We start from the raw sequence: 20,107 nt of genomic DNA, 5'->3' as shown, positions 1-20,107 counted from the left end.
AAGCCCACTATAGGACTCAGGTGTCTCCCATTCAGTGAGAAAGAAAAAGCACAACAAAGAAAGGATAAAACAAACACATCCTCTGTTTCTAGGGTAGGAGGGAGGCTCAGGAGCCTGGGGAGTGGGTAATGCAGTTTGGAGGTGGAAAGAGGATCTGGGTTTCAAGAATTTTACAAGATTTCTTTTTTGTCCTATTGTCTTCTTGGCATTTCGGGCCTAGATTTTGTTTGGGAAAGCATTCAAAATTACACTTGTGTTACTATCTTGGTTTGTCTTTTAAAGTTAAAGCAAGAGAGAAAGGAAGAAAATATTTCGGTCTTTAAAAGACCTTTTTGTAGACAGTATTAGATATGCTTTGATGTCCCTGCTGTTCTCCAAGAAACTGAGAAATCTGAAGTGTGTTTAACCTCAGGATTTTTTTGATAGTTAACTAAGAAGGGCAAGGCTAGATTTCTTTTTTTTTTAAGTTTATTTATTTATTTTGAGAGAGAGAGAGAGAGAGAACAAGCAGGGGAGGGGCAGAGAGAGAGGGACAAGGGATCCAAAATGGGCTCTGTGCTGACAGCAGAGAGCCTGATGTGGGGCTCGAACCCATGAACCACGAGATCATGACCTGAGCTGAAGTCAGACGCTTAAGTGACTGAGCCACCCAGGAGCCTTAAGGTTGTATTTCTTTAACTATCAACTTTATTTCCCTAGTGATTCTCTCTTATTTCCATATTTTATTTGATAAAGAGAAGTTGTACCCTATGTGATTTTAATTTAATTTTTTTAAAAAGATACAAATGCCATTTTATAGGCAAAACTAATTTTTTTTCATCAGATTACCCATTAAGAATGCATTATAACATTTTATCCTCTCCAGTCTTCAAGATTGTTACCACTGTTAAAATATTGAGTGGAAAGAGAGAGGGGAAAAATCTATGACATCAAGCAAATGCGTTTTCAAATCCTGCTCTGCCATATACTATCTGTGTGACATTGGATAAGTCACTAAATGTTTGTGAACATCTGTTTCTTCACCTCTAAGAGATAAGGCTAATAACACATACTTGGCAATATTTTGTGAAAATGACATGAGATAACCAAGAATGAACACCCATCATGGCAGATAGTATGTATTCATTCTATTCATTCTCTTCCTCCCAATTCAAAAATGCTTTCTGGAGATTCAATTTAACTGGTATCCTTAGAGCACCTAGCAGTCCAACTAGCCCTGTGGTAGGCATTATGAGAAATGATAAAGAAGTAGAAAACCCAAATTATGTCTCAGAAGAACATCCCTTCTATTTGAGGAAACAAGATGTATAAAACAAATGCAACCAGGAAGCCATTAGGGAACATATAGACAAGTATTAGAGGTTATCGTATAAACAGCAGGTGCAGAGAAAGATTATGGGAAAGACATGAATTTTATTTAGGCTTTTATGACATATAGAATTTTAAATGGCATAAACAAAAAAATACTTTAAAAAACAAACCTAGGGAATTTTTTTAATGGGAATGATATGATTAAGATTTAGTAAGATTTAAGAGGGTAGAAATTGACAGAGCATATATCTTCAGGAGACTGACTAACTGGAACAGAGAGCTTCATTGGGGGAAATGGCTCAAAAAAGGGAAATTGGGACCAACGGACAAGGAGCCTTGCATATTATGCTAACTCATAGAATCTGATCTCTGAGGTCTTCAGAAGGAGAATGAAAACAGACTCTGGAGTGGTTATTGTTCTTCAGGGTAGACTGCGGACCCGCTTTATGCCCAGAAACTCTGCTAGAGTTGTGGGTGGGGCGACTAAGTCTCTGCTTCTGCCTGTGCTTCCCAATACTTTATTCCAGTATCTGTTCCAAGCCACAGGCTCAGTGGGCCTCAAAACTTGTTTTCACCAATTTACCTATAGGTGGTGTGATCCATATGCACTAAACTTCAGGAGAGCTGGCTCATAAAGAGACAGTTTAAAAAAATTAGAAAGCAACAGAGAATTATTAAGAAGGATGGGGTTGACATACGTAATTTAGCCTAACTAGTTCCTTTCCAATAGAAACAGCATTCTGGAAAATTAAATCAATATCAGAAAGTTTATCGGTTATTCACTCAGCAACTTATCAAATATTTTGCTAAGCCTCCACTAAGTGACAGACAGCATGAGGTGAGGAGTAGCATGCGGACACTGAGACCCCCAAGTGGTTTGTGATGTCGGAGGGTGAAGCAGAGGCCATCAGGACATGGGCAGCGTGGAAGACAGGGTCCCGGCCCTAGAGGACTGTCACAACCTGTGTTAAGGAGCTAGGACTTGATTCTCTACTCTCCACAATCACAAGCCACTGCCATGTTTTGGTAAGTTTAGAAACAATAGAAACAATTCTTTGAACTTCTAAGTGTATTATTATTTAATTTGGGATGGCATCAGTAAGTAGTCAGTATTTTACCTACTATAGACTACATGTGTTTGTACCGATAATGCTCCTGCACTGAAACAATAAGTATTTGAAAAGTATTATTTCTAAATAACAAGTATTTTAAAAAGTATTTGAAAACCAGGTATAACAAGCTCTCAGAACTAAGTTTCAGTTATAAAAATGGACCAGTGGCTGGCTATGTGCTGGCAGCACAAAGCCTGCTTAGGATTCTCTGTCTCCCCTCTCTCTGCCCCTCCCTTGTTTGTGCTCTCTCTCTCTCTCTCAAAAGAAATAAACATTAAAAAAAAGAAGAAGAACCGCTGGCTGAAGAATTACTATTATCCATGGGAGTTATCTGCATAAACAAAGAAATTAGGATATGTATAATGTGTCCAAATCAAGGAACAAGTTAATTCCTAAGTACATTAGAAAAAAGAACATGGCTGCCTGAGTGGCTCAGTGGGTTGAGTGTTGCACTCTTGGTTTCAGCTCAGGTCATGATCCCAGGGTTGTAGGATCCAGCCCTGAATCCATGCTTAGTGTGGAGCCTGCTTGAGATTCTCTCTCTTTCCCCATCTCTGCCCTGCTTCCCTGCTCGCGTGTTCTTTCTCTCTCTAAAAGATAAATAACAATAAATTTTAAAAGAACTGAATGGGTTGGGGGGAGAGTGCCTGGCTGACTCATTTGGTGGAACATGAGACTCTTGATCTCGGAGTGGTGAAGTTGAGCACCACATTGGGTGTAGAGATAACTTTAAAAAAATTAAAAAATCTAAAAAAACAAAAACAAAAAAAGAAGGATAGAATGGAATAAAATCAACATATGGGAAAAACCACTAACATAAAATTGTGTAGGCTTCTACCAGGGAGGCTCTAAAATGTATAGGTCCTAAATTAATTCTTATTACAGATTTTTAATTTAGGTTTTTGGTAGCTAATAAATTTACATGTTTAAAAATCAAAACAATATAAAAATAATATATAGAGAAGCTATGTTCCCACTCCCATCCCTGTCTACCCCATACCCACTGCCAAGTCCTGGTGGATAGCCATTTTTATTAACTACTGCTCTGCTTTTCCAATCTTCCTTTATGCATAGGCTGCATTCATCTTAGTAAGTATGAAATTTAATTAGAAAAGAGGAAGGAAATAAACCAGCCTTTACTGGGCAACCACTGCTTGCCAGACAATGTTAGGTGCTTTTCCTAACATCAGTTAGGTCATTGATTCCTTAAAACAGCTCTGTAAAGTTGGTCTTTTTTCTTTAATGTTTATTTATTTTGAGAGAGAGAGAGGGGGGGGGACAGGGTGATTTGGGGAGGGGCAGAGAGAGACAAAGAGAGAGAATCCCAAGCAGGTCCTTCACTGTCAGCCAGAGCCTGATGTGGGGCTCGAACCCAGGAACAATGAGGTCATGGCCTGAGCCAAAATCAAGTGTTGGACGTTTAACTGACTGAGCCACTCAGGTGCCCCTAAAGTTGGTCTTTTTATCTCAAGACCACACCTCACGTCAGGTGGGCAGAAACCCCAGCCCTTCCCATTGTACTTTAGAAGTATGTTCTCTTTGCTCTCTGACTTCTAGTGTTTCACGTGGATTGAACAGCCTTTTGATTTTTATATTTCAACTCAGTGGTCCACGTAAATAACATCTTTAAAATACCCATCTTTCAGGGTGGTTTTCAGGATTGAGCTGTTAATGAAGTCTGTGGCACATAGTAAGAGTTCTATAAATGCCAGCTCTCATAATGTCTCTAAGAGAACTTCCTGTGTCTGGCTATGTTCACTCAAAATGTATTGACTTCTGTTTAACTCATAGAGATGGCACCATTTTTGGATTTAGTCTATTTTGATTCCAACTTTACCTTTGTCTACTCCTTATATAAATAAAAATAAATCTAGATATTATGTCACCAGATCCTCTCCTGAACAGCCAAGTTTAAAGCCTAGGAACAAGGATTACCATATTCACTCTGTATCAAAGGTCAGCAAATTTCTGTAAAGGGCCAGGTAGTAAATATTTTTGACTTTTTGGGTCTTTTTTACAACTACTCAACTCTGTATTGTAGCACAAAAGCAACCACAAAAATAAGCATAGCTATGCTCCAATACAACTATTATGGACCTGACATTTGAATTTTATGTTTAATATTAAAAAATATTAATATGCTTAATTTGAGGGGTTCCTGGGTGTTGGTTGAGTGTCAGATTTTGGCTCAGGTCATGATCTCACAGTTAGTGACTTCAAGCCCCACATCAGGCTCCAAGTTTGTGCCCCACATTGGGCTATCTGCTGTCAGTACAGAGCCCAATTCAAATCCTCTGCCTACCCCCTTTCTCTGCCCACCCCCTTTCTCTGCCCCTCCACGGCTTATGCTCTCTCTCAAAAATAAACAAACATTTAAAAAATATGTTGAACTTGAATTCACCATGTATTTCAAAATGGTTTTCTTCTTCTGATTTTTTTCAACCATTAAAAAATGTAAAAATTATCCTTAGCTTGTGGGTCATACAAAAGTCGGCATAGTTTGCCAACTCCCACCCTAAATTATAATGATTTGATAAAACATCTCTTGAATCTCACCAATTCTCTTTCACGCGGTGTCTCTTTTAATCTTTCTCTCCCACTGCCCCACTATCATAAACGAGCAGACAAGAAAGCAAAAGGCCCTTTTGGAAGAAATACTCCTACTTACCTATGGAACTACAATTCTATTTCTTATAAGTAGCTTGGGGTTTTGAACATACAATTTAATGATTCATATATAAATTTAGACATATGTTTGAGTTGATGTCAACTAAGCATCACGACCCCAATGTTGGAAAACACAACAGTAGGCAGCACTGTCCAGCTGCTAGGAAATTCAGCAACATTGGCCTCTAAAAGTATGTCATTACTTTATTTGAAAACCAAACTTCAGAGAAGATGAAGGTAATTTTGCATCTTGCTACTTGTGTCCCTCAAAGGCAGGGGCTGCGGTTGCTGCTGCTGCTGCTGCTGCTGCTTCTTTTTTAGTGTTTAGTTTTGAGAGAGAGAGAGAGAGAACACAGAGTGAGACAGAGTGTGAGTGGGGGAGGGGCAGTGAGAGAGGGAGAGACATAGAATCCAAAGCAGGCTCCAGGCCTGAGCTGTCAGCACAGAGCCTGAAGCAGGGCTCGAACTCATGAACCCTGAGATCATGACTTGAGCTGAAGCTGGACATTTAACCGACTGAGCCACCCAGGCACTCCAAGGCAGGGGCTTCTATATCCTGGTGCCACTTTGGGCAGGGGATGCAGGGAGCTCAGGTACTTTCCGGTCTAGCCTTCCTGGATCTTTGCCCTGGCTGAAAGATTGGAAGTCAGGCTTACTGCCTCCTTCCACCTTCATCTCTTCCCTATTACCATGATTTCCTCAAGAGTTCGGGCCTCTAGAAACAAAGGTCAAGAAGGCAGGTTGTAGAAAACATCTGTTCTCCTCAACGCACCCCTATCTTGAGGGAGCACAAAAGCCTTGCTATCTGTTTAGAAATGATTAGGGAAAAATACTTCAATAATCCGATAGATTATCCTTGCCACAAGCATTTATTTATCATCTGGGGGAACCAAACATTTCAAAGGGGCAAATAGTCAGCTGCAGTCCACTCAGGAAAATTCCATCTGCTTTTGTGGATTTTTCAGATTTATGGTTTCTTGGAAAGAAGATCTGGAATGATGGCATGACCGGGAAACTTCTAGAATTCTTTTTAGAATTGTTCTTAGCACAGAAACCTAGCCTTTCACAGTGCTCAAAAGAAATCTAGATGTTTACATTTTAAAAAAGAAATATTGGAACTAGGGCTTAAAAAATTACAATTGTCAAGAGATGAGTGGAGAGAAGGTAATGAACAAAAGCATAGGGAAATGAAGGCATGAGCTATTTTAAGCTCCAAGAAAGCAAGGATCTTGTCTGCTTTTTTTTTTTTTTTTTTTTTTTTTTTTTTTTTTTTACCTTGCTGTCCTTCACCATCAGCCCTTGGAAGAGTGCCTGGCTCAGTGAATATGTGTTGAATAAATGAAAGAGTGAATGGATTTATAGAGAGAGGAGGGAGGAATAAGACCAGAAAGACAAAGTCTATCATTCAGGTCTCAGCAGGAAACAGCATTTCCTTCAGATAATTCAAGTACCACTTTAGTGAATACATGACTTAAAAAGGTATGACTAAGGGAAGAAATAAGGGATACTGAAGCACCTAGAGCCTAGTAAGAGGAGGCTGATAGCACCTCTATAGGGTGGGAGCAGCCATTTGACAGGAAAGATGCAGTTACTTCCAGAGACAGGCACTTTCGTAGGGAGGACATGAGGAAGAAATACCCTGACCTCTCTCTCCTCCAGCCCTCTATTCTCCAGCCAGTGCCTCCTATTGGCTGAACCCAGCCAGAAGCCAGAAGGCATGAAAGCAGGACAGAGAAGATTGGAGAATGGATCTGAGAATGAGAGCAAACCAACAGCTCATAGGGTGAACTGAAACTGGAAAGCTGTTTTTTTTTTTTTTTTAATTGAGATACAAGTGCAAATAACATTTAGTTTCAGGTGTACAACATAATGATTTGATGTGTGTACATGTTGCAAAATGGTCACCACAATAAGTCGTTAACATCCATCACCATGTGTAAGTTACAATTTTATTTTTCTGATGAGAACTTTTAAAATTCACTCCTTTAGCAACTTTCATCAAAGCTAGTTTTAAAAAAATGTTGTGTGTTTGCCTGACTATTCCTTCATTCATTCTCTGCTCTCCAAAGATACATCCTGGCCCAATGATCTCTTATCAATTGGATTGATAGGCTATTAGCTGCCATTGGAGATTTTGGACAAGGAAGTGGCAAAAAATAAATAAATAAATAAGGCTTTGAGAAGCCTTATCTATGTTCACATTCCAGCCCTGCCATTCCTTAATTATAAATGTGGGCTAGTTATTTAAACCTCTGTGTTGCTTAAATCTCAATTTCCTTATCTGTAAAATGAAGGAAATTATGGTACCTATCTCATAAGGTTGTTATGAGGACCAAATGAGATCATCTAAGTAAAATGCTTGGGTCTAATATTACTGCTTTTTAAAAGCTTATCTTGGACCAGATTTAAGCAAGTTTATCTTATATTGAAAAATTTACTCTCAAACCAATGTTAGGGCGAGGTTGTACTGAATTTGGCAATCATAACTAAAAGAAGAGAGCCTTTTTATGACTTCATGGCCATGCAATTTTATTCTGCTTTTGTCTCCCCAAGCTAAGAAGTTCCCTTCCTTAAGCATGGATTTTTCTGCCTTTAAATAATATTAGGATGTTATAGAGGCTTTAGGTAAATACCAGTGAGGTCCACCTACATGTGATCTCAATATATAGCCGCGGTTTCTCTACCAATGTGTTTCTGAAAATTGCTTCCTTGGCATTTCAGCATTTTATCTGAAAGAACAACTGAAGCAGAAAGAAAATCAAGCAACAACAGGAGGGTGTCATTTCTAAACTCATTAGTTGGCAAGCTAAAAATTTGCTTAGATCAGTTGGGATTTCAAATTTAAGAACTGTCTTCGGATAAGAAAGTCAGGAGCTATGGTTTAAAAGTCCGAAGCAAATTTTCCTCCCCTGCCCCCACCCACTTCCTTATTTTTCTAACAAGAGTTTCACGTGCCCTCTTAATAGATGAGATATGTATCTATGGCACGCAAGGTACTCCTGTTTACACCATCATTAACATTTAAGCAGATGCACACTTTATGGAAAACCGGACCATAATTATGATTTTTAAATCCCCTCCCCCATTTCCAATGTTTAGCACTACACAAGAAACATTACTCTCCCTGAGTTCTTGACAAATATTTGTGGAAATTTCTAAAACTATAAATTCATGTACAATTCTGATGCCTGATGTAACAATTTCATTTGCATGGGTTAAATAACGAAAGGATGTAAAAGTATTTAAATATCATTTTGATACGTGAGACTTTTAGTTATCTCAACATGTAGGTGAACTTCATGATGATTCTTAAAGATAAATGGTTTATTGCTATAATACACTTCATACAAGTAAGTGACTATTTTTCCAGGGAGGTAAGTTTTAAAATATAGTATAAAAATTAGTATCTCTTAGGCCATGAAAACCCTTTAACAATGATTTTCAGGAGAAGTCCTTGAATGAGAGCTATTATTTTGTTACTTACATTTCATATATTGTAGTAGAATGTGACCTCCTGATTGAAATGATAATCGTGTTTTATTTATCTTCTGTGTTCCTGAACCTTAATATGATGATTAGCAAATAAGAGATACTCAGTAAAGATTTGTGAATATATGAATGAATGAATTTCACATGTAATGTAAAGGGACACAGAATGTCACCATTTCATCAATAATGATCTAATTGTAATTGTCCTCCCCCTAGTCTGTGACCTTTCTTTATTTTAGCCTTCACTGTTTAACATCTGCTTTGTAAGTTTCCCAAGCCTGTCTGCACTGATCCAGGTCACTAGTAAATGGTTTAACTCATGATGACACATGTAGAGACCAAAAGAGAGCACTTAAGAGGAGTGTCAGTCTAAGATATACCAGCCTTCCTACATTAAAAACATTCATTACCTTTCAGATTCTCATATGGGTTATAAACACTAGGTCATATCTAGGGGCACCTGGGTGGCTCAGTCGGTTAAGCATCTGACTCTAGGTTTTGGCTCAGGTCATGATATCGTGGTTTGTGAGTTCAAGCCCTGCTTCAGGCTCTGTGCTGGCAGTGTGGAACCTGCTTGGGATTCTCTCTCTCTCTCCCTGTCTCCTCTCTCTCTCTCTCTCTGCCCCTCCCTGTCTGTCTGTCTCTCTCAAAGTAAATAAATAAACTGATAAAAAAAAAAGACTAGGTCACATCTAAAGTGTAAGTTTGAAAGGGTCAAAGGCACTTAGTCCACATGTGAAGGCAGGGTTTATAAACCAATCAGTATTTCCCGTTAGTGCCATGCAGCCCGAAACTATTGGGCAAAGCTGCACTTGCCTCAAATTTTCCGGGAAGTGTAGGAATCCATATAAATGGCTGGATTACACCTTCACTGAGAAGGAGTTGGATTGCTTGAATGTTCTCCAAACTTCACCGAATTTTAAAATGAATACTGTTTTATAAAAGTGCAACTTGCATGGGCCACCTGGGTGGCTCAGTCGGTTGGGCATTCGACTTCGGCTCAGGTCATGATCTCGCGGTCCGTGAGTTTGAGCCTCGTGTCAGGCTCTGAGCCATCAGCACAGTTTCTGAGCCTGTTTCGGATTCTGTGTCTCCCTCTCTCTCTGACCCTCCCCTGTTCATGCTCTGTCTCTCTCTGTCTCAAAAATAAATAAACGTTATAAAAAAAATTTTTTTTAAGTGCAACTTGCTTAAAACCTATTCAGAGTCTCTTCTGATGAAACAAAAATGATTATATTCAACTAATATATATTGTAATTCCTAACAGTTGTGTCTCCTTGCAAAGCTAGTTGTTGAGTGAAAATCTCCTCGGCTCCCTTCTGTCCGTGTTTCAGTCCTGTTTCTTGCTCTCTGGCTGATGAAGAGGCCCACCTGAAAAAATAGTAAACACACGTACATGTGCCATACCAAATCTTGTTTGAGTAAAAAAGATATGTATTATTATTACCCCCTTTAAGATGAGGTACCTAAGGCACCCAGAAGTAGGGGGAAATGAATCACCTTAGAGAAGTACCCTACAGATCTTCCAAGGGCTGTACTCCAGCATCCTTAACTGCCCTTTATTAACCCATTATGGGTTATTACTTTATTAAATGAAACCATTAAAATACCCAAGGGATGAGGTGGGAGAAATGGATTGGCCGTAATGAGTAAGCACCCAGCAAATAAGTAGCAATGGAGGGAATTCACTAGAGGAGAAGAGGGTGAGTAATTAGATCACTGGCTAGTATTTATAAAATGTCTAGCAATTTGCAAAGTGCTTTTTACATACAGGAAGAGAGTCAACAGAAGAGGATAGTGAATTAGTATGAGTAGGGAGTCTTTAGACCTTAAAATTGCCCTGTTGTGACTTTAAGTTACACCAAGGTAATGAAACCTATTATTGAGACTACAGAGAAATCTAGATATTCCCTTATTTAATTTTAAATGTAAACCAGGTGGATCAAAATCTGCCTTAAAGTTTTGTGAACTTTTATACCATTGCTCCTATTATATGGAATTTTTAAACATAATTCTAAATCTTAACACATAACGTGGGTTTCCAAAAGCTTTCATCATCTGTTTCGCAAGCCCCACCCCTCACCCACGTGCCATGGATGTGGTGAATTCAAGTATCACAACAGAATTGTAGCACAAGGACAAGAATGACCAGTGTCCTTCAGAAGCCTGAGGTTGACCAGGAAGAAATTCTTATTTTTGAGCACTTATTCTGACCCAGGCTCTGGATCAAGAAGCAGAGAATTATTTCTACTGAGAAGACTGCTAGGCACCCCTTAACTCAGTGGCAGCTTGTCTTCTCAAATCACAACGCGAAACATTGCCCAAATCACTCAGGGTGCCAGTCTCCACCTCCCTCCCCACCTTCCCCACCTCCCAGGTAAAATACTATTCTGTATGAAACTTTAGAAAAAGAAGAGAGGGAAGTCTGAGAGCCAAGCCTACTCTCCATCCCAGGGGGCCATTATGTACCATTTTACTGCAATTTCTCTTTGCTTTGTTTTCTCCAATGATGCATTTAGCTACAGCAAGTAGAGAAAAACCCTATTCAAGAGAGTGGGGTCATTATCCTCACACAAAAGGCCATTTAGAGAAAGAACAGCTCCCCCCACCCCGCCCCCTCCCGTCAGTTCACGCTGTGGCTGCCAGAGTCCAGACCCATTAGAAAAAAGGTTAGCTGTTTAAGTGGGAATGTGAAACAAAATGTAATAATTAGGGCTAACTGGGCACCCTCCCCCTGACAAGAAAGCTGCCTGGGATCATAAACTAATTCCCTGAAAGTCTTAAGCTTAGGGGAAAGCAAATCATCAACTCTAAATGACAGTTCAGTTGTTAACCTTTACCCTAGAGGCTAGGTTTTCATTCTTTCTTTTTTTCTTTTAGGTATGTTTTTTATAGATGCTACTTTTATAGGGTTGGGCTGTTCTTTTTCTAGCTTACCACCATGGACATGTTTCAGATTACTGTTCGTGTGTGTGTGTGTGTGTGTGTGTGTGTGTATAAAAACCATGAAAATAAATAACTCCCCCAAATTTACAGCAGTTACCTTCCATGATGAAATATGTGGGAGACCTAGGAATTGATTTTTCTTTGCTTTCCCTTCTGTACTTCCTAATTACTCTTTTATTAACATGTAATGTAAAAGGGGGAAAAGATTCACAAAATATTTCAGATCAAATTTTCTACCGTGCTTCCCTTAAAGGAAAAAGAAACAATTAGAGTTTCAACATGGTTAATCACGAGGAGATAGGAGGTAGATGCCTCAGAGAAGAGGCTGCATCAGGAAGGGATGAGAAAGGACAGGAATGGTAACCAGATTTCACCTCTCCTTTTCCTCAGCCATTTAGCGGCATCTGGGTGAAAGCAATTTCAGACTAAGTTATTTGTAGTTGTTAGTGATACAGGAGATTCTCGGTACTTAGCATCCTCAGAGACACACTGTTCTGGTTAATAAAACAGTGGTAGGATGAGCACATACTAGTCATTTAATAGGTACTTCTTGTTAGACTGATTGGTTGAAATACTCTAGTTACAGAAGGGTGACCACATCCACAGGGCACGGATAACCAACATTCAATGGAGAATGTAATGTTGGATGATTCAGAAGGCACTCTGGGATCTTGCAGAGCCTTGACTAATTATTCTGAACATCAATGCTGAAATAACACAGGCTGGCATAGATACAAATTCATAAGAAGTTTCTACTGTTAGATTCTATGACAAATTTGCTTTTTATGCAATATTTCTAAAGTGACTTAAGGTAAAATGGAGATAGGAATTCTCTATTTGCTTAGCAAATAGAGATTAGGCATTTTATTTATGCCTTTATGGACTTTCATTAACATCTGCTTTCATTTTTATTGCTCTCATAACAAAACATTTACTGAGTGCGGGACATCTAATCCAAAAAGCACGATTTCTGTGTTCACATTGCTCAATTAATAATTTACGAAGTATTTACGGCATTTCCTTTAAAACACATGAGATTTCTTTAAAAAATTTTTTTCATCATAAAGTTTTGTCTAGGTGAAGTTTTTCTTTCTTCTTTATTTTTTAGTGAAAAAAATGTTATTTGAGTATACTTGACACGTGATGTTACATTAGTTTCAGGTATACAGTATAGTGATTCAACTTCTCTGTATGTTAAGCTATGCTCGTCACCAGTATAGCTACCATCTGTCACTATACAATGCTATTTCAATATCGTTGACTATGTCCCCTGTGCTGTGCCTTTTATTCCCATGACTTATTCATTCCATAACCGGGAGCCTGTATCTCCCACTCCCCTTCATCCATTTTTGTCTAGGTAAAGTTTTGTGTAGGCAGAGGAAGGGGCAAGAAACAATCTTGGAATCTATAATTGCCTTTTGGTTTGTGGGGGAAAGAAGAGATGTGAACAAAGAGGTGCAGACAAGTAAAAGGTTGAGAAAAGGGCATGAAATAAATTCATCAACAAACATTTTTGAAGGCCTACTATGTTTCAGGTGCTGTTGGAGGCACTCGAGATGCCTGATATTACTAGAGGAGACAATAAATAATAAATGTCATAAAAATATCAGTGATTTTAGGTGACGATAAAAGTTATCAAAAAAAACAGAGCAAGACGTGGCTGATTCAGAGAGGAGGTTGCTTCTGAAATTTTAAATAGCGTGGTTAGGGTAGGCCCCATTGAGGAAACTTTTGAGCAAAGCCTTGACGGAGTTAAAGAAGTTAGTTACGTGGATATGGGTAGGTGGAGAGAGGAGGGCATCCCAGGCTACAAACAAGAAATAATGGAAATATGGGAAGGGAAAAACGATTCAATGAGGAACAGAGAAAGAGGAGAGGGATAGTCATTTGAGGCAAGTTGGTAGTCAGAGAATTCCTCGTGTAACTTTGAAATGCTTGGCTTTGGAAATTGTGATTGGAAGAAATAATGACAAGTAATCTTTGTCTCCGGTTAAGCGTATGGAACATGGATCTACAAAGTAAATAAATGGGATCCACTTATACAGTCCTCAAGACTGGCATTTTTCTAGATAGCAGCTACCAAACTGAATGCGTTCATTCTTTTATCATTTATGTTCTAAGGACCACACGTGCCACCCAGTGTGTTAGGAACTGGGCACAGTGATGAGCAAAACAGATGTGGCTCCTACAATAATGGCAGAGACGTACTTTATTTAGATGATGTGCTTGTTATCCAATGATAAGCGCTGTGGAAAACCGCACAGAGTAGGAAAGCATACGGTAGAGTTACTCGACCTATTTTGGAAGTCAGGAGAAGCTTCCATGAGGAAGCAATATCTGAGCTGAGACTTGAGGGGTTCATTAGCATTAACTAGGGGAAGAGAAAGATTCACCCAGGTAGAAGTGGAAGGAAGCCTGACATGTTTGAAGCACTGAAAAGCCAGTGGCTTGAGGAGGGAAGAATGATTCAGTCAGAGGTTTAGCAGAAGACAGGGCATACTCAAACAGGGCCACTGAGGACAGGTGAATCAAGGGACTCTTTACAATGGTGTCTGGATGGTAAAGGGGAATCTACAAGGGATGTACAGCACCCACTATGAATGCAAAGTTGAAAAGAATGAAAAGCTGTCACTATGCCTGGGCACCACAGTGGAAGGCGTGAGTGTTTATGAAAGACAAGAGCTACAGGAAAGAGACAGCTCACAGAAGCCCTGGCCGTAAGGAGATGCAACCAGTGTGAGGTTACACAGCAGGGAGACATTCAGGGGAATAAATACCGTGCTGCAATTTCCAGCTGCCTTCCCATCTCCCATCTTTCTTTAGTCAAATGAGCTATAAATCATACAGAGAGGGAGCCCCTTGAGGCAGAACATAAAAGTCAGCTCCTGGGGCCCAGGACGGGGTGGAGAGGGATAAAGCGGATACGGAGGGGCAAACAGAAAATATCGTGCAGAGTATGGGCCAGATCATCCCAGATGTTATGGGCCAAGTGAAGGGTTCGGGTATTTGTTTTTCTAAAAGTGGTAGGCAGCAAGGGAAAGACGAGATATGATTTGCATTCATAAAGGAAGGTCGCTCCTGTACTATGAGAACATTGGAGCGACTTATAGATGAAGGAAGCTCTGTTGGAGGTGTTGTGGTGGACCCAGTGGGAGATGATGGTAGTTTCTACCGATCTGGTGGTTGTGGCAGGTGGGGAGGTGTGGGAAGACTCAGCAGGTAATGAGTCTGTGTTGGTTTGTGCACGGGAGGTATGGGAGAAGGTATGAGAGGTGTTAGAGATGGATTCCAGACTTTAGTTTACATAAGTGGATGGGTGATGGTGCCATTCTTTGTTTTTGTTTTTTGTGGGTTTTTTGTTTGTTTGTTTTTTAGTTTGTCACCATTTATATATAGTTTTATTTGTTTTTTAATATAATTTATTGTCAACTTGGCTTCCATAAAACACCCAGTGCTCATCCCGACAAGTGCCCTTCTCAATACCCATCACCCATTTTCCCCAACCTCACCCACCCCCCATCAACCCTCAGTTTGTTCTCTGTATTTAAGAGTCTCTAATGGTTTGCCTCCCTCTCTGCTCATTTTTTCCCCCTTCCCTTCCCCCATGGTCTTCTGTTAAGTTTCTCAGGATCCACCTATGAGCAAAAACATATGGTATCTGTCTTTCTCTGACTGACTTATTTCACTTGGCACAATACCTTCCAGTTCCATCCACATTGCTACAAATGATGGTGCCATTCTTTGAAGGAGGACCAGGTTTGGGGGAAATCATGAGCTTGGTTTTGGACATACTGAGTCTTTGAGAAAACCACCGTGAATGTCAAATCAGCACCTCCACTTTGGTATGTGTTTACCAGCCTACTCTTACTCTGCCCCCACAAGACATTGTGCTAGGCATTTTATATAAAATATTTTCCCCAATTCTCAAAATGAGGAGGCAGCACACATCATTTTTCCCATTTTACTGATGTGAAAATTGATGGTCAAGGAGGTTAAATATTCTGCTTGCATTTAGTACTTGAAGTCCAGACATTTTAAACTCCAGCTAGAGATCTTTCTCCTTTGTAGTGCTTTATCTGCCCGTCACAGGAGCGTCAGAGAAGGCTGTACAAGAGGTTGAGCAAAGTGAAAAAACTCTGTTATGAGGTCTTGTTTCATTTGGGGAAAAGGTGGGTTTTGTCTCATTAGATTCTGGAAGAGTCTCACGTGAGTTTTGATTAATCAGTCAATCAATCAATCAACCAATCAATTAGCATTCCCTGAGCAACTATATGCTTAGGACTTGGCTGGCCATTGTAAAAAGATTATGAACAGTATAAAGTATGATCCTTAATTTCAAGGGCTTAAACTTTACCTAAGGAGGCAAATACACTCAGGAAATAACTTTATGTATGACAACATTATAGGTTGATAAGGAAATGCCAGATTGTATAGGGCTGACAGCCTGAGAAGAGGATAATATGTATCATGATAGGGTCTTATTTAGGGGAGACTTGCATTGTGTGTACAAAAGGAAACTGAAGAAGGAGAGAATACTGTGTGTGACAGTCTAAGAAATCTCAGCAGTCGAGTGTTGGTCTGCAGACTGGATATCTCCTTCTTAGGAAATTTCTTAAGATATGCAATTATTACAGTTAGCCAAATTCAGTACACATCAAATGACCTAACGGTCGAAGTTTCTAGATACCTATTTTATTTAACATTTATTTTTGCAGTTCCTGCAACCAAGAGTGCTTTGTTTTGTTTTATAGACAAGAGACAGCAATCTGTTCATATCTTTGTTGAAGGAAAGCTGAAATTGCAAATGTGTTTCAATCTGATACAATCTAAATCCTTATCCCAATAATGAAAAATGTCATCAACAAATCTTACTCTGAGATCTTTGAGACTCTGTGAAGATTTTTCTTTATGGGAAAATAACCTCAAATTTATTTCCAAAAGGAAAGATAAGACCTCTCTTAAATAATGGCATCTGGAAAATAGAAATTTTCTTAGTAGTAGGCGTTATAATGAATGACATTTGTATAGTACTTTACGATTTGCAGAGTACTTTGTATACTTTATCTCGTTAGATAACTAAGTAAAGCTAAGCTTTCCTCAGAAAGTTATGTTGGATAAATAGTTGTCTAAAGAGGGAAAAATATGTTGGTTTTAACCAATTTAGAAATAAAAAATCAGTCGTAGCTTCTTAGGCATTAAGAGGGATGTCATAGGTTGCCATATAATATATTTATTAACTGTATAAAGATAGACTAATGATGATAGTTGCAAGAATCATATATGAATTGAGCCTTTACTTTTGTATGGTACTGGTCTATGCATTTATATGTATTAAATTGTTTAATCCTACAAATAAACCCTTGGAAAAGATATTATTCTCATATTACAGATAAGGAAACTGAGGCACAAGTGTTTAAGTAACTTGCCAAGTTCACAAAATTAGTAGTTAGAAGAGCTGGGCCTTGAACTCAGGAAGTCTGGCTCCAGAGCTCTCTCTCTTAATCACTAAGGACTCTTTCCGAAATGTAAATTGTCTCTTACATAAACATTGTTTCATAAATAAAAATTGTAAAACAGCCAATGATTTACAAACAAAAAGTAAAGGGAAAAGGGGAATAGACACTACTATGAATGCTAATCAGGACTCCTTAATAAAATCACATAGAAAGGAAGAAAGAACATGAAAAATTTTTAAAAATCTCCTTAAAGAATAGGAATTGAAATATTTGTAACTTTTTGGCCAATCTCTGAAAAAGAGAAAGGAAGGTTAAGAAGGAAGAGACTAATTTATGATCCAAGAACAACCCAGTGTTATCATAATTATAAAAATATGTTTCTAGTCTTTCCTAAAAATGTTTCCTGCTTTACTTGGAGAGGACACTAGTAGCTCTTCTAATATAGAATAATCCCATTCCCAAGCAAGAGAGTCTAGAGACAAATAGAACATTCTAAAATCATGGCTACCTCACTGAGGATCCCACACCCTTAAACCCATTCCCCACAGTGGATGTGAGAGGAGTACATGGGAAAGTGGCAACAGAATCTGTTCTTCCACCTCTGTCCTCTTTGGGGTGAGGATACCTGGTGCACAGATCGACCCAGCATTCCAGAATTCTCTTGTAACAGCAAGGGAACTCTGTCCATTGAAGTTTGAAGACGTTTGTAACCGGGATGAAAAATAAAAAATCTCCATCATCTCTGATAAAGCACAAAAAGGACCGTTTAGAGTTGCTTTGCATTTCAGGATAGATGGAAGAGTCTCTTCTCCAAGAGACTCATTTAATCTCATGACAAGATTAAATTTCCTAAAGTGATATGAAAAATTATCTTATTAAAAACTCTGGTACATATTGTGCTGGGCTTTTTCAAAATTTAGTTTAGATTTAAAAAAAAAGACTTCTAGAAGTGTTTAAGTTTGTGGAACCATTTTTTTATCTCATTAAGGGAGCTTTATTGATGTGAGAGACAAGATCTTAATAATCATAGTGATGGACATAAAGAACACCGTGCATGGGGGCACCAGGGTGGCTCAGTCGGTTAAGTGACTGCCTTTGGCTCAGGTCATGATCTCGAGGTTTGTGGGTTTGAGCCCTGCATGGGGCTCTGTTCTGTGCATGCAGAGCCCTCTTTGGATCCTCTGTCCCCTCTCTCTGCTCGTCCCCTGCTCATGCTGGCTGTCTATCTCTCTCTCTCTCTTTCTCTCTCAAAAATAAATAAATACGAATTTATACAAAAATAATATAGTTTTGGGGTGCCTGGGTGGCTCAGTGGGTTAAGCGGCCGACTTCGGCTCAGGTCATGATCTCGTGGTCCATGAGTTCGAGCCCCGCGTCGGGCTCTGTGCTGACAGCTCAGAGCCTGGAGCCTGTTTCAGATTCTGTGTTTCCCTCTCTCTGACCCTCCCCTGTTCATGCTCTGTCTCTCCCTGTCTCAAAAATAAATAAAACGTTAAAAATATATATAGTTTTATAAGGAAATAAACCTATTTTTTAAATTTTGTACTTGATATAAATCTGACTTATATATCAGATATAAGGTCTGACCAACCTTATTCCTGAAATACACCACATATCCCAGCGATGGAGTGGCCAATAATAACCCAGACAACTAAGCTTATCTAAAAATAAGATTAGCTTTCAACCAGCTACGTGGAAATGACAGGGTAAATGAAGATCATTTTCTCAAAATTGCAGGCTCCCCTCTGGGCCCCTGCATAATGTCCTTCTTTTCATTGCCTCAGTTTCTCCAGCTGCAAAGAAAAAATTATGTGCAACTTTGGGTTCCCGTTCCCTCCCCACTCTAATCTTCAAAGAATAAGACCAAGCATCTCTGAGCAGTACTTCCCAGACCTGCTATTTGATGGACACACCATCAGAAGAGACTTTTGAATGACTGACAAAATACCTAGCCCCAGTCCGGACAGCACAGTTCATTGCTCTCTTGCTGTAAGAGAGTTCAGCTCTCTTGCTGTAAAGGAGCACAGTGCTTCTTGAATGGGTGCAAGACCAGCTGCCTGCTGTTTCCTGTCTTCAGAGAATTCAGTTATGTATCAAAAAATGTTAAGTGCTCACTCAGCAGCAGACAGTAGTTTGTATATGCAACCTCACTTCCTCAACGTAAACACACAGTGTCCCCAAATCAAACCGTCTGTGTTCCCAATTGCCTGCAAAGTGGATTGTTTGCAATTTAAACTATCTTTTCTGAAGGAGACCATGCTAGAAATGATGAAATGAGTCTGTCTACAGGTTTCTAGAGGAGAAAGTACTGATAGTTCCCCTGGTCCCTCTTGCCTCCAAGGCCTCATAGGGTAAAGGGTTTGGTGGGGAAGACTGAGGGGCTGGGCTATAGACTTGGCAGATACGTGCGAAAAAGGAGAGCTGGTACATGCCAGGTTGGGGAGTGTCCCTCGGGGACCACTTCTCAGAGGCGCTCTATCCTGGGCAGCTGACAGGGAGGTGGGATAGTAGGAGAGGGACTTTCAATGGAGGATGCCAATGTCAAGAGAGGCTTCCAAAGGCAGGCAGGCTGGATGGGACTTCCAGTAAGTGCCAGAGGACCCATTTATAAGTACTGAAGAAAAAGTGCCCTTCACACTGTTGGAAATTAAAAAGTATGTCCCAACATTTGTCTGCTAAACTGTTCAAGGCACAGAGAGAAGGAAAACCACTAGGCTGACGTACTGTTCTCGTCCTTCCTTCTTTTGTTCCTCTTTAATGAAAGGGCAATACTTCCAGGTGCCTAAACCACAATAACTCCATTTTTTTTTTAAGTTGATGTATTTATTTTGAGAGGGAGAGAGAGAGAGAGAGAGAGAGCCCAAGAGGGACAGAAAGAGAGGGAGAAAGAGGGAATCTCAAACAGGCTCAGCCCTGTCAGTGCAGAGCCCAATGCAGGACTCAAACTCACAAACACTGAGATCATGACCTAAGCCGAGATCAAGAGTCCGACTCTTAACTGACGGAGCCACCCAGGCACCCCCACAATCACTCCATTCTTGGTGGTCAGAGAGCCCAAGGCCATAGTCCTAAGCCAAAGGCAAACGGGAGCATGGCAGTTACAGAGGGTCACCTGGCAGGGAGACG

The 20,107-nt window shown here is 39.7% G+C and overlaps 1 protein-coding gene across 4 annotated transcripts in view; it reads right to left on the bottom strand.

Annotated features, from left to right (window-relative positions):
• The window catches only part of RASGEF1B (RasGEF domain family member 1B), a 569,745-nt gene that overhangs the window by 71,531 nt on the left and 478,107 nt on the right, over positions 1-20,107 (bottom strand). The window lies entirely within an intron of this gene.

The sequence above is a fragment of the Panthera pardus genome, unplaced genomic scaffold, assembly GCF_024362965.1.
Source record: "Panthera pardus isolate Hobbes unplaced genomic scaffold, ASM2436296v1 HiC_scaffold_13, whole genome shotgun sequence".
Classification (NCBI taxonomy): Eukaryota; Metazoa; Chordata; class Mammalia; order Carnivora; family Felidae; genus Panthera; species Panthera pardus.
The sequence above is the reverse complement of the archived record's forward strand: the minus strand, read 5'-3'. Positions and strand labels throughout refer to the sequence as shown.